This window comes from Dermacentor andersoni, chromosome 4 (assembly GCF_023375885.2).
Source record: "Dermacentor andersoni chromosome 4, qqDerAnde1_hic_scaffold, whole genome shotgun sequence".
NCBI lineage: Eukaryota > Metazoa > Arthropoda > Arachnida > Ixodida > Ixodidae > Dermacentor > Dermacentor andersoni.
In genome coordinates this window covers 38,828,882-38,839,825 of record NC_092817.1, presented here as the reverse complement: position 1 = coordinate 38,839,825, position 10,944 = coordinate 38,828,882, and the positions used below count along the sequence as shown (strand labels likewise).

General features: G+C 49.7%; 1 protein-coding gene across 1 annotated transcript in view; it reads right to left on the bottom strand.

Moving 5' to 3' along the window:
* The window catches only part of Ten-m (teneurin transmembrane protein Ten-m), a 45,214-nt gene extending 37,505 nt beyond the window's left edge, over window positions 1-7,709 (bottom strand). The window contains exon 1 of the mRNA XM_072287789.1: window positions 7,627-7,709. The gene's annotated coding sequence lies outside the window, so the exon portion shown is untranslated. The remainder of the gene's footprint in view (window positions 1-7,626) is intronic.
* Window positions 7,710-10,944: the final 3,235 nt, after the last annotated feature.

Below are 10,944 nucleotides of genomic sequence, written 5' to 3'. Positions count from 1 at the left end.
CGCAATGATTTACTACTTTCGGGGAGAGCAATCCGTCTAAACGTCTTCTTGTTTATTCGTTTTGCTTAGTTCTCTGTCTCTTGTTCGGTACACACGGCCTCTGGAGAACGAATAGAAAATCGTGGCTGAGAAACTGAGGCATGGCGATGGCGGGGGAGGCGGCGGGGTAAGCCGCACAGAAAAGAACGAAGGGTGCGTGTTTCCGTGCCGAGTGCAAGAAAGCGTACGGGCGGCGGAAATTACAACGTGAACACGGACGGTTCAGAGCTCGGACGTCTTCAGATATAGGCTTGCTCGATCGTTACTCTCTTCGAGTGACGAAAGAGGCATGTCCAAAGGCTCTATGCAATGCGCAGGACGGTAACTGGAAAGAAATTCTCGCCTGTCATTTACACTTACGATGTTGTTTTCTTTTCAGTATATGCAGTTTGTGAAAATACAACTTACGACGGGCACATTGCGATAAAGCGCTCCGTGACGGCCAGAACGAATTGGCTTATTACGGCAGTGCGACTGTCGAATGAAATTATTGAAACAGCGAAAAATTGTCGCTTAGCCGTCCGTCTTTACGCTTCTGCGCCGCCTGTGTTGTGTAGCAGTTCTTCAAAGGCTCAACGGCTGTCCCGGTAGTTTTCTGTGTGTTTCTACTTTGTTTTGATCCGTGACTCTTTGGGTAGACAACTGTCGTCGAGTTCAACCTCATCGATGCCTGCCCACGATCGGGTGTGCATCTTTAAATCTATGTGGCCTGATTGGTTCTGGTCGACCAGGAGTTGTGATTGGTATCATTGATTTCTGGCGGGGTGTTGGGACGCTTCCCGAGGCGCCTGGGAGAGTTCGTGCCGGAGGCACCGAGAGACCACGTCGCCGCGGGTACGGCTCTTAAATCCTTGATTCAGCAATGTGCAAGTAATTAAATGTGTAATTCGTGTAATTGAACGTGAAATAAACAGAATCGGGAAGATGCCTACGGATATCCTGTGTGCTCACGCCATCCCTCTGGCGCGGAAGGAGTAGCGACCCCATTCCATGCTACAATATGTACCACACGCATCTATACGTTGTCGCGATCACGTCGACCTCGCTGAATTGACTTCAGTTGTCAGTGGCGTTTGAGCCCCCGTGAAATCTAAAAGATAGACGGATAAATGAGATGCGAAAGGCGGGGGAGACTAACCGGAAGATAAATATTCAGGCTGATATCTTGCACTGGGGAAAGGTTACGGAAAGGGAGACAAGAGAGATAAAGAAGAATAAGAGCACACGCAAGAGAAAGAGAGAGAGGTAAAAGAAATAAGACAACACAGAGAACGCGGTACTTTCGCAAACGTCACCACTGGGCAAGCCAGATGACAGCTGCCACTTCAAACCCCCTGTTATGCATAAATAGTATCTTTCTAAAAAATATGCTTACTTCTTCGTGGCACCGGAACTATTATGCGATACTCTTGACAATTTGTTAAGAAATTTTATAACGGCTTCAATGTGTGCCGTCACACTCTCTTCATGGCCCTCCAGGCAGGAGCATAGTCAGGGGGTCATTTTTTTTTTGGGGGGGGAGGGGGTCGAAGGTTACACTGTGCCCGTTCCCTCCTCTCCTTCATCCTCTCCCCCGTCCCTGGTGAAGTATGTTTTCCCGGTATTCCTAACGAAGTTTTCTTTGGGAGAACTGACGCTCGCCTTGTTCAGCATTGTCGTTTTCGCCACTTCGAGCCTTCGCGAGCGCTGTATTGCTTCACACATGTACGCAACACTGTGCCCTCAGAAGCTTTCCGATGTCCCTTAGCCACCTGCTGCCGAGGCACCGCGTCAGCGACGTCTCGGCACTTGCAGCGCGGTAGCCAGCCGGCACCTGCTGGCACGGCTTCGCTTTGCCGCGCAGGAGCACGGACAGACGTCGTTGTAATCGGCTCAGACACGCGCCTCCAACCCACCGCGCGGCCCCCATTCCTAGAGCGGCGACGGTCGAGCCGGTGTGCTGCGGGCCAGGCAGCCCGCCGAGCAGTTTCGTCACCAGTACGCGAGCGAGGCAGCGTGGCGCTGACACGCCGCTCTCCGCACGCGCGCGCGCACCGGCTGAGCCGGACAAGCCCGTAATCTCCACGGCGCATTTACCTAACAGCGTAATTAAGAAAAGACGCCCGGCCCGCGAGCTTCACGGCACGCCACGTCCAAAACAGGGATAGACCGGCCCTGGCAACAGCGCCGTCGGCGCGGCAGCTGCCTGCCCGCCCGCACACCCTTCCCGACGACCAGCACGCTTTTCCATCAGGAGCGGCCGTGCGCGCGTACTTGCGCTTGACGGGCAAGAAACAAAAGATGCGAGCAGAAAACGAGGGCGCGGTGCGTGAGGGCGCTCCGCGAACGAAAGTGGCAGCTGCGGCTTTGGTGCACTGCTGCCTGCGCGCCATCGCCGCAGGAGAACTCCTTTTTTTTCTTGCTCGGCTCGGCACGCGAGCGAGGACAGCCGCTGCAGCTCGAGAGCGGCGTTGCAGGCGGCCTGCTCTCTCGGTTTCGGGACGAGTGTCCGGGCCATGTGTCACGTCCAGGTTCGCCCGGCGAGTTGGCTGCCGCCATGTATAGCCGCCGCCGCCGTCGCGAGGAGGTCGCGACCTCTCTCGCCTGTGCGGGACGCCTCCTGAGAAGTGGCGTCGGCGCCTGCACCTTCATAGTCCATCTTCGTAATAGTGAAATTGAACCATGCTTCGCTGTAGAACGGAAATACGCGATCCCGAAATAGCCATGTCCTATGCGGAACTGACGCTCTTCAGACTGCGTACATTGTGGCACCTTGGACGCTTCTGTAGAACACGTCCTCGGCGAAAGTGTCCCCAATTTGATCAGCATCTGGGGACACTTCAATGTGTCTTGGATAGGCGTTCCTCGTCTGTAAAGAAATTGCTCGGACACTCGTACTGTTCCCATGCACAAAGGGAATCTGTGAAAGCCTAGCGTGATTTTCCTGCCGACAGTGACCTCATTCGTTCCTTGTCGATAGTGACAAAGTCGCTGACGACGTTGTCGCGTCACCGACATATTTTTGCGCTTTGGTGCGTTCATCTCAATTTATTATCGTAACCTTTCCGCATTAGTGACCTTTTATGCGCTCTGCTTTCAACTGAACTATTTCAGCATAAACAGAGACTACTCGATCATGCTTGTCAGAAGTCATGTGCCGACTCTGCATTATATATGCATGATTTGGAGAAATTTGCAACTTTAGGTCAATTAAGTTCTTTATACGTTTGTAAAGTGTATGTGATGATTCTTTCACTTGAAGCGATAGTGAAATCTTTTGATTATTTCTATTTTTGCAGTTTTTTTTTGTTCTTTCGTCTGGTGTTCCTTTGGGTGTTTAGCTAGGATCTTGCGATAGCAATCTCTTCACTCGCCAAATTTCTCATACTCAAAGCATATAAAATAGCCACATTGTTTGTTGCCGGCAAGAATAAGATCGGACGGAAATGAAATAACGCTGCAGAGAGAGAGAGAGAGAGAGAGAACAGCGCAGAGGAGTAGAGTAAGCAATGTGTCGCCTGTGTATTCTTTGTAGCAATGTTTCGCCTTCTTGACGTGCCATGTCAGCCTGGTGCAACGCTTCGAGCCTACGAATTTTCGCCCTCTTCAACTTCCCGTAACTTAAAAACATGGCTTCGCTTAACTTACGCTGCTATACCATATCATTTAAATTTCTGTAACTCACACCGATTCTTTCTTTCTTTTTTTGAGACCGACATAAACTCTGCTAGTATGTTATTTTCTGCTATTTGTTACTCGTTGACAGATTTTCAAGGATGTGTCGTTATCGTGAGCGTAACTATATTTTCAGGTAACGCATTCATTGTCATAAACAAACGCTTGCGGGAACTCACTGTCAGATGTTCCACGTTAACTACCGTTAGGCAGTACTGAGAAAAGACTTCTAATTAAAAAATGTGCTTCTTTGTACGGGTTACTTTTTTTGATAATACGTGTGGCGATAAAGTCGCTTTAGGCTTTGTTGTTATTTGTGTATTTGCTTTCACCCTGCTCTAGGTCCATCCGTGAACAAACAAACAAACAAAGTTATAGCGCCATTTGTTCGCCACTGCCATGCAGTGTTTCCCATCACTACATCTATGGTAAGATAACTAAAGCGATAAGAGCACGACCGGTGCAATTTTACGCACCGAGTGCTTCCCCGATTTTTCCCTCTCGTTCTTAAACGTAACTAACGGCCTGCGTTTAAACGCTATTCTTCTAAACCGGCAGATTATCCCTATGAGTGCCGTGAAGCGTATGTTCGGCGAAAGCGATTAATTATTAGCGGAGTTAATCGTGATTCAAAGCCCAACTCCTATTGGTCAATCTCTCTCACACGCAGACAGCGCAACGAACAGTGCCCACTTTTGCGCGGTCTGTTTCTACTTCAGTAATGTAATATAGCAGTCAATTCCACAATCACTAAGCGAACGTTCTGTAGTTTCTATTTAACCAGGGAATCAGGATTTTATTTCGATTATGTTAATCACGTTCGACGGCACTAGGCATTACAGCGACGAAGGTATGCCACAGCATGCCCCAGCGATTTCTGCTATAATTTGTCTGCGTACGTTCCATTTTTGCAACACGCACCAGAAATTCTCGGGCTACAAAATTTCGGTGTTTCTTTCTCTTTGACGTTTTGCTTTAAGCTATTCAAGCGCTCTATTATGCATAATTACGATGTCACAGAATCTGAGTGGCGCGTGCCGCCTTTATAGCCATCATCGTCAGCTTAAACACATCTAAAATCTATAAAAAGAAAAGCGAGAAGATTACGATGTGAACGACACTTTTCAGGAGGTGCGGCGCTCAGGCGTTTCGTAACAGCGACCACGGCAGTTCTTGAACAAAGGATACAGCACTCGGAAAGGCCCTTACTCGAGTATTTATTATTTCATAAGCGACCGGAAACTCGTGGCAGTGAAGCATTAAGGAGAGACGCGAGATCGGATTTCACTATTCTGGAACCGCGAAGAAAGAAGAAACCAAGAAACTCGAAGCCACCTGCCACATTATGGTCGCTTACACGCAGCTGCATCTTGAGAACCGCAAAGAAAAAAAAAAAAAAAACGTAGAAGGAGGAAGTCACCGCACTAACCGTATACCGATCGCGACCACCACCAGAGAATGCCGGCGCTCCGAGAGAGATGGTGGGGGCGTGTTTATATGCGTGTTGCTTCTTAACCTTACTCGAGCGAAAGCTGACGCCACACCCGCCGTGCTCTTTGCATGTGGGTGTGCTCGGATAATTACACCCCCGGCACCGGAGGCTAATGATGGCATGGGTGCCTGCCCCCTCCCCCTCTCACCTTCTTCCCCCATGATCTCGCCAAGCATACGGTGCGCAATTAGGTGGATTACGGGCCTAAGGGGTCGCGTATACCGCAGCCCTCCGGAGTGCTACAGCTCGGCGCCGGTTATGCGATAGTACGAAGACGTCGTAATTGTCCGTCCCGCAAGTCTCTTATACGACCCGAGCGCCGACAACTCTAGCGGCCCCAGCCGCCGACCTCATCGTGCTCGTTCTATTTACTTACTTTGCTGAACTATCGTGCACCCGCTGGCCTGTCGTGCGTTCGCTTTTCCTCTCTCCCTCTCAATGATAAGACTCCCCTGGCCGTCGGCAAGTATAATAAGCCAAGGCCCGCTGGGGCGCGTTGAGGTCTCGTTACGAAACGTAACACTGTACGCTCGCGGCGCGACGGAGAAAACTTCCAACGCGAGCCCCTTGAAGAGGAAAGTGTTCTCTCCAGAGAGAACGACGTTACTGCTACAAGTATAGCGTATATATTTGCTTCCGTTTTCTTGGGGATGCGCCGTTAGCTCGAAAAGCGTAAAAGTCTGCGGCGGACTTCTCATGTTGCAAGTCCTTGCGTTTCAACGCTGAGAGAACGGGGCACGCTGTCGTTTCCGGTGGAAAACTCTGATTACGGAGATGAGCCCGGCGTCGTACACGGGGCCAACGACACGGACAAATAAGCAGAATACGAAATACACAAGTGAAATAGAATAAAAGGGGTGCAAAAAGCCGCGCTACTGCGAGAAAGACAAGCTCGAGAAGTCCTTTTGCTCCCAGCTTTCTGGATGTCATAAATACAAGCTCTTATTTTCCCGTCTACGCAGGGTTTAGAGGGAGAGACCGGGCGGCGGTTCCCGAAAGGCAGCCAAATACAAAGTAGAAATAATAGCTCCCTGAAGTTCATGTGTTTGCCATAGGAACAGAAAAAAAGCGGGAGCGATGTAAAAAAAAAGTCCCGATTTCGCCTGAAAGGCGAAGCGTCGTTTGCGATAGTAAATTAGTGGACAGCTATACTAAGTAAAGATAACAGTTTTATCGGCCGTATAAAGTTGCAAAGATAGGTATACTAATTCAGCTAGCAAGCGTGGTGTCATGCGCGCACAAGCACACACGAACACATCTCACTCGATGACCGCGGAAACTCACTATCAAAACGCTGGAGTGAGTAAGCGCGGCAGCAGCAGTGAGCGAATTGACCTTCGTGCTGCCTCTCGCATCCACGCGACCCAACGGAAAACACAGCGCGGCGGACTTTGTACACGTCGCAGATGCCTTTCAAGACACAGTGGCTTGCAGACATGGGGAACGTCGCGGCCGACCGCGCCGCCGCAAGTAAATCCCCCCCCCCCACCTACCCACGGTGAACCTTGCCCCTGTAGCAGATGGCGTTCAAGATACAGCGGCCTGCGCGAGCGCATGGGTCACCCGGAGGAAAACGCATCCCCCCCCCCCCCTACTGACTGGAGTCTTGCGAGATTGAGCCGCGATCTCCGGATCACCCTTTCACTCGTACATGCAACAAACGGCGCGCGGCGACGATTTTTTTCGCCCTTGGACTTTTTAGGGAACGTCACGCCGTCTGGCTGACCTCCCTTCCTTTCCTCTCTTTGCGGTCTCTCTCGCTCATGCCGACGCCGACGGTAGAAATGTGCTTGGAGTGTCCATATAATTTCTATCGCAATAGAAAGAAAAGCTATCTGAGTTTGGAGGAAACGAAGTAATCATAACTTCTTCAAGTAGGATGTAAACTCGTGGTGACTGCGTTTACGATGCCAAAGAGAATATGAAAGGGAGCTTGAGACATCGTGTGTCAGTGCGTTACGCAATTTCGTGACGGTCAAATGTAAGGCAAATTTCAAGATTTACTGGAGCGCATTAGGTTTTCTTCTTGTTTTAGTCTCACAATGGCTTCCTCGTCTCGCAAACCTTGTACTAACGGTTGATTAACACCCTTTGAAAAGAGTTGTGAAAACCTAAAGAAATCTACACGCACGAGAACATACGCTAATACAAGACCCTCTCACGATGGTGCCGCCGCATAGGCAGGCGTGAGTTCTCGCGAATACACTCAGGCTTGAGTTCTGCCGAAGCTCTCCGAAAGTACACCAAACAGTCATCGGCACACAGAAAGACAGCACCACGTTGAAAACAGCGCAAAATACATGGACCAGTGAGCAGACGACACAAGCACCGCTCACTCATCCGTTTTTTCTTTTTTTTTTTGGGCTGTTTTCAGTATGGAACCTAACCAACTAGCCCAAGCGCCTTAACTGAAGACAGACAGACAACTTGTGTATACGCACGTCTGCTTTGGAGCACCAGCGTGGTGTCTCGTGCGAGCGCGAGCTCGGATCCAGTGAATGTGGCGTCGGAGCGGTTCTCCTCTTCGTCTTCTTCGTCGTCGTCGACCTCTTCCTCTTCGTCCGGGGACTCGGATCCGGACGAGGACAGGCCAGCAGCCGGCGGCGGCGCAACCGGCCGCCCGGCTGCCCTACGCTCCGTCGTACACTGCGGTCCAAGAGATATGCGCAATACAGGTGAGTCTCAAAGACAGAATACGCTCGGTGACGAGAAGAGAAAGTAAACCCATTTCATCCATGCAACAAGCCTCGTTTGCATGAGCTCATATTCAAGCGACTACTGCGCAGAGACCGACGAAGACCAAATAATGGGTCACAGTCATAAGTGCTGACTTGCAACTGAAGATTTGTTCTTGAATTCAACCCACGGTGAGGTTGACTCAGAGGATCGGACCGACCCAGACCGACACGAGTGGGTCAGTCCACTCCCTCGTAGTCGGGGCGGGTTTGACACTATCCTGGCCTGGCACGCTAACGTTTACATGAACTCCGCGACCGATTTCGTGCAAAGTATACGCTGGCACTAGAGCTGGCCGTCTTTTGTGCGTGAGCTTTCTCTGCTATTCTTTCCATCTTTCTGTTTGCCCTTACCCCTTAGTGTCGGGTAGCGAGCCGGACGCTCTCTTCCGGTTCAATGGCTCTTCTTTCTCGTGTCACTTATACCAGGTGCTTCCTTTTATGCGGAACAATTTCTTTTAAAAGAAACTGCATCATGACAAGACCTCTGCCATTCTTGAAGATTGGCTGCGTCACTAGGCGTACATTAGCACCAAGAAACGTTTCATTGACAACTTATCTAATGACGAGTAATGAAGTCATGTCTGCTTAGCAGAAATTTTAAGACTAGCATCACTTTCGAGATATGCGACCTCAAATTGAGCAACAAAATACATTGGCGTTCTAGTTAACAGCATCACAAAAGCGTCTCTAACAGTTCGGGACTATCTTAACTGGTACGACAAGCCATTTTTCTTAGCACATTTTGGGGAAGAATTTTTTGAGACTATGTAACGTTCATTATTATTTTATGTTTACATCGGTGCTTTTGTATTATCCTGTGCCATTGCTGCCTTGTAGTCACTGTGTTATCCTATTGAGATTGGTTGCATGATATTTACAAGTTCTTGTTCTATTTCATGACACTTGTACGCCCTGGTTACATTTCTTAACACTTCACATAGTTACGTACTATAATTCGTTCCGCGCACTTGTCACTAGCCCACGGTTTGCATTTATCTTCCTTATTTTGGCTGATATTGATTGTATTATTGATGCTAGTATTTTTGTGTTTGTATATCTATCTGACTGTGCATCCCCCCTTACGCAATGTCTTTCGGAACCTCTAAGACACTTCTAAATAAATAAAAAAAAATAGAAAAAAAAACGGCAGGGGCCAGGAAATAGCAGTTCTTTTCTTAAGAAACTGTACAGCATAAGAAGATACACTTGGTATATCTCCTTCTTTCAGCCAGAGAGTAAACTACTTCGAAGAAAGAAAACAACCTTATCGTAGACAATATATCGCAGCCCGCCTGCCATTCTGATCCAGATGACTTGGGCGAAAGAGGAGGAGCTGCGCACACCATCGAGAAGTAAGTTAACGACTCGAGCTCGCAGTGCGAGTGTGCTTTAAAGGTCGTACTTCTTCAAACGATATTGAAGCTGCGATCATCGACTTCTTTGCAAGCAAATTGACGACTCGAGAAGACCCGTCGCCGTCTTCGGAAGCGGTTCATTGCAGTTTCGAGCAGACCGTTTCAAGCGCAAAGAGAACACACGCTGCACTCGTCAGCGTATTGCCGGGGTTCCTGAATGAAGTTTACTCTCTCTCTTTCCGACATTAGCGACAGAATGAGCCCTATGCTACAAACGGATTAGGAGAGTCTATGGCGCGACGGAAACGCACGCGTTAATCCATTCGTAACGGCGGGAGAGTTTCGGTAACACATGTCGCCATCACCTCGGGGAAGTACGGCGAGCAGCTAAGTGAATAATTAAAGAAGGTTCGTGGCGGCGTACAGATGTAGATGAGCGGGCAAAGGCGCGGAAATGTTCGCAGGGCGAAGACCGGCGTTACCTGGCGCGCGGCGTGGGGGCGCTGCTGCTGCCTAGCCTGGTGTCCGCCGGCAGAGGGTGGTGGCGGCGGCAGCGACGAGTACTGCTGTCTCAGAGCCGGGGGCGCCAAGATCCAGGGCCGGAAGCCCCGCGGCGGGTCCGGCGGGGAGTCGATGGTGGCGCCGCACGGCCCCGACTCTGGGGCGAGCGAGGCTGCTCTCCTCTGGGTTGTCGCTGGCGCTGCTGCGTGGGAAAGACAGAAGACGGGGGCAGATTAGGCGATTGCTCGCGCCACGCCGTCTCTAACGCCGAACTCTAAATCGCTCACTCCAACATCGCAGTGACCGCAACGGCAGGAAAGCGCTATACGGTGAACTCTCACTTGAGTGAACTTCAAGGGACCCAAGGAAATAGTTCCCTTAACCGAAAGTTCAGTAAACTGAATATTCACTAGAATATGGAACAACATAGGGCACAGCAGATGTCGAGTCAAAAAGTATGAAATGCAATTCATTGAGTTACGTACATTAATTTATACGAAGTTTTTAAGAGTTACGTTGCTGCCTATTTCATTTCATTTCAAGCACAAGAAGTAACAAAGCTGTCCAGAGAGTCAATGTATTTGTGCACTTCCTCTGGCACAACTTGTTGCCGAAACGGAAGTCTCGCAGCCTTCCAAGGCATCCTCCAGCCTCGGCTAAAGTTAAAGCATTTGAATCTGCCTGTGTCATTGCATCTTCCTTGTCGCACTTTTCTTCTTCGGGACAAACACTGGAAACAATTTCCAGATCTGATAGTTCAGCAACGGTAACGAGCTCACTGTCACACTGAACGTAGTCTTCTAGCTGATCAAGTCCGTTCAACTGAAATATTCGCTATTCAGAAATTCGTTTAACTGAAAAATTTTTGCATACAATACATAGTAAAAGCACCGGGAATTTTCCAAGAGTACGTTATTCTGAAATATTCGTTAAACTGACGTTCGTACAACTGAGAGCTCGCTGTACGCCCCATGAAGCGGACGATCCGGCGAGCGTCCGGCGTTAAAATCGGATGGCAAGAAAACCCTCGTGACCAAGTGATGATGTCATATTCCCGCCGCTGGACCTACTGTGGCCCGCGCTGCGAAATCTCGCGGTGAACAGCCACGGCGGACACCATGGCCCACTCCCAAAATTGTATTAAGTTGGATTAAAGTGTATTAAG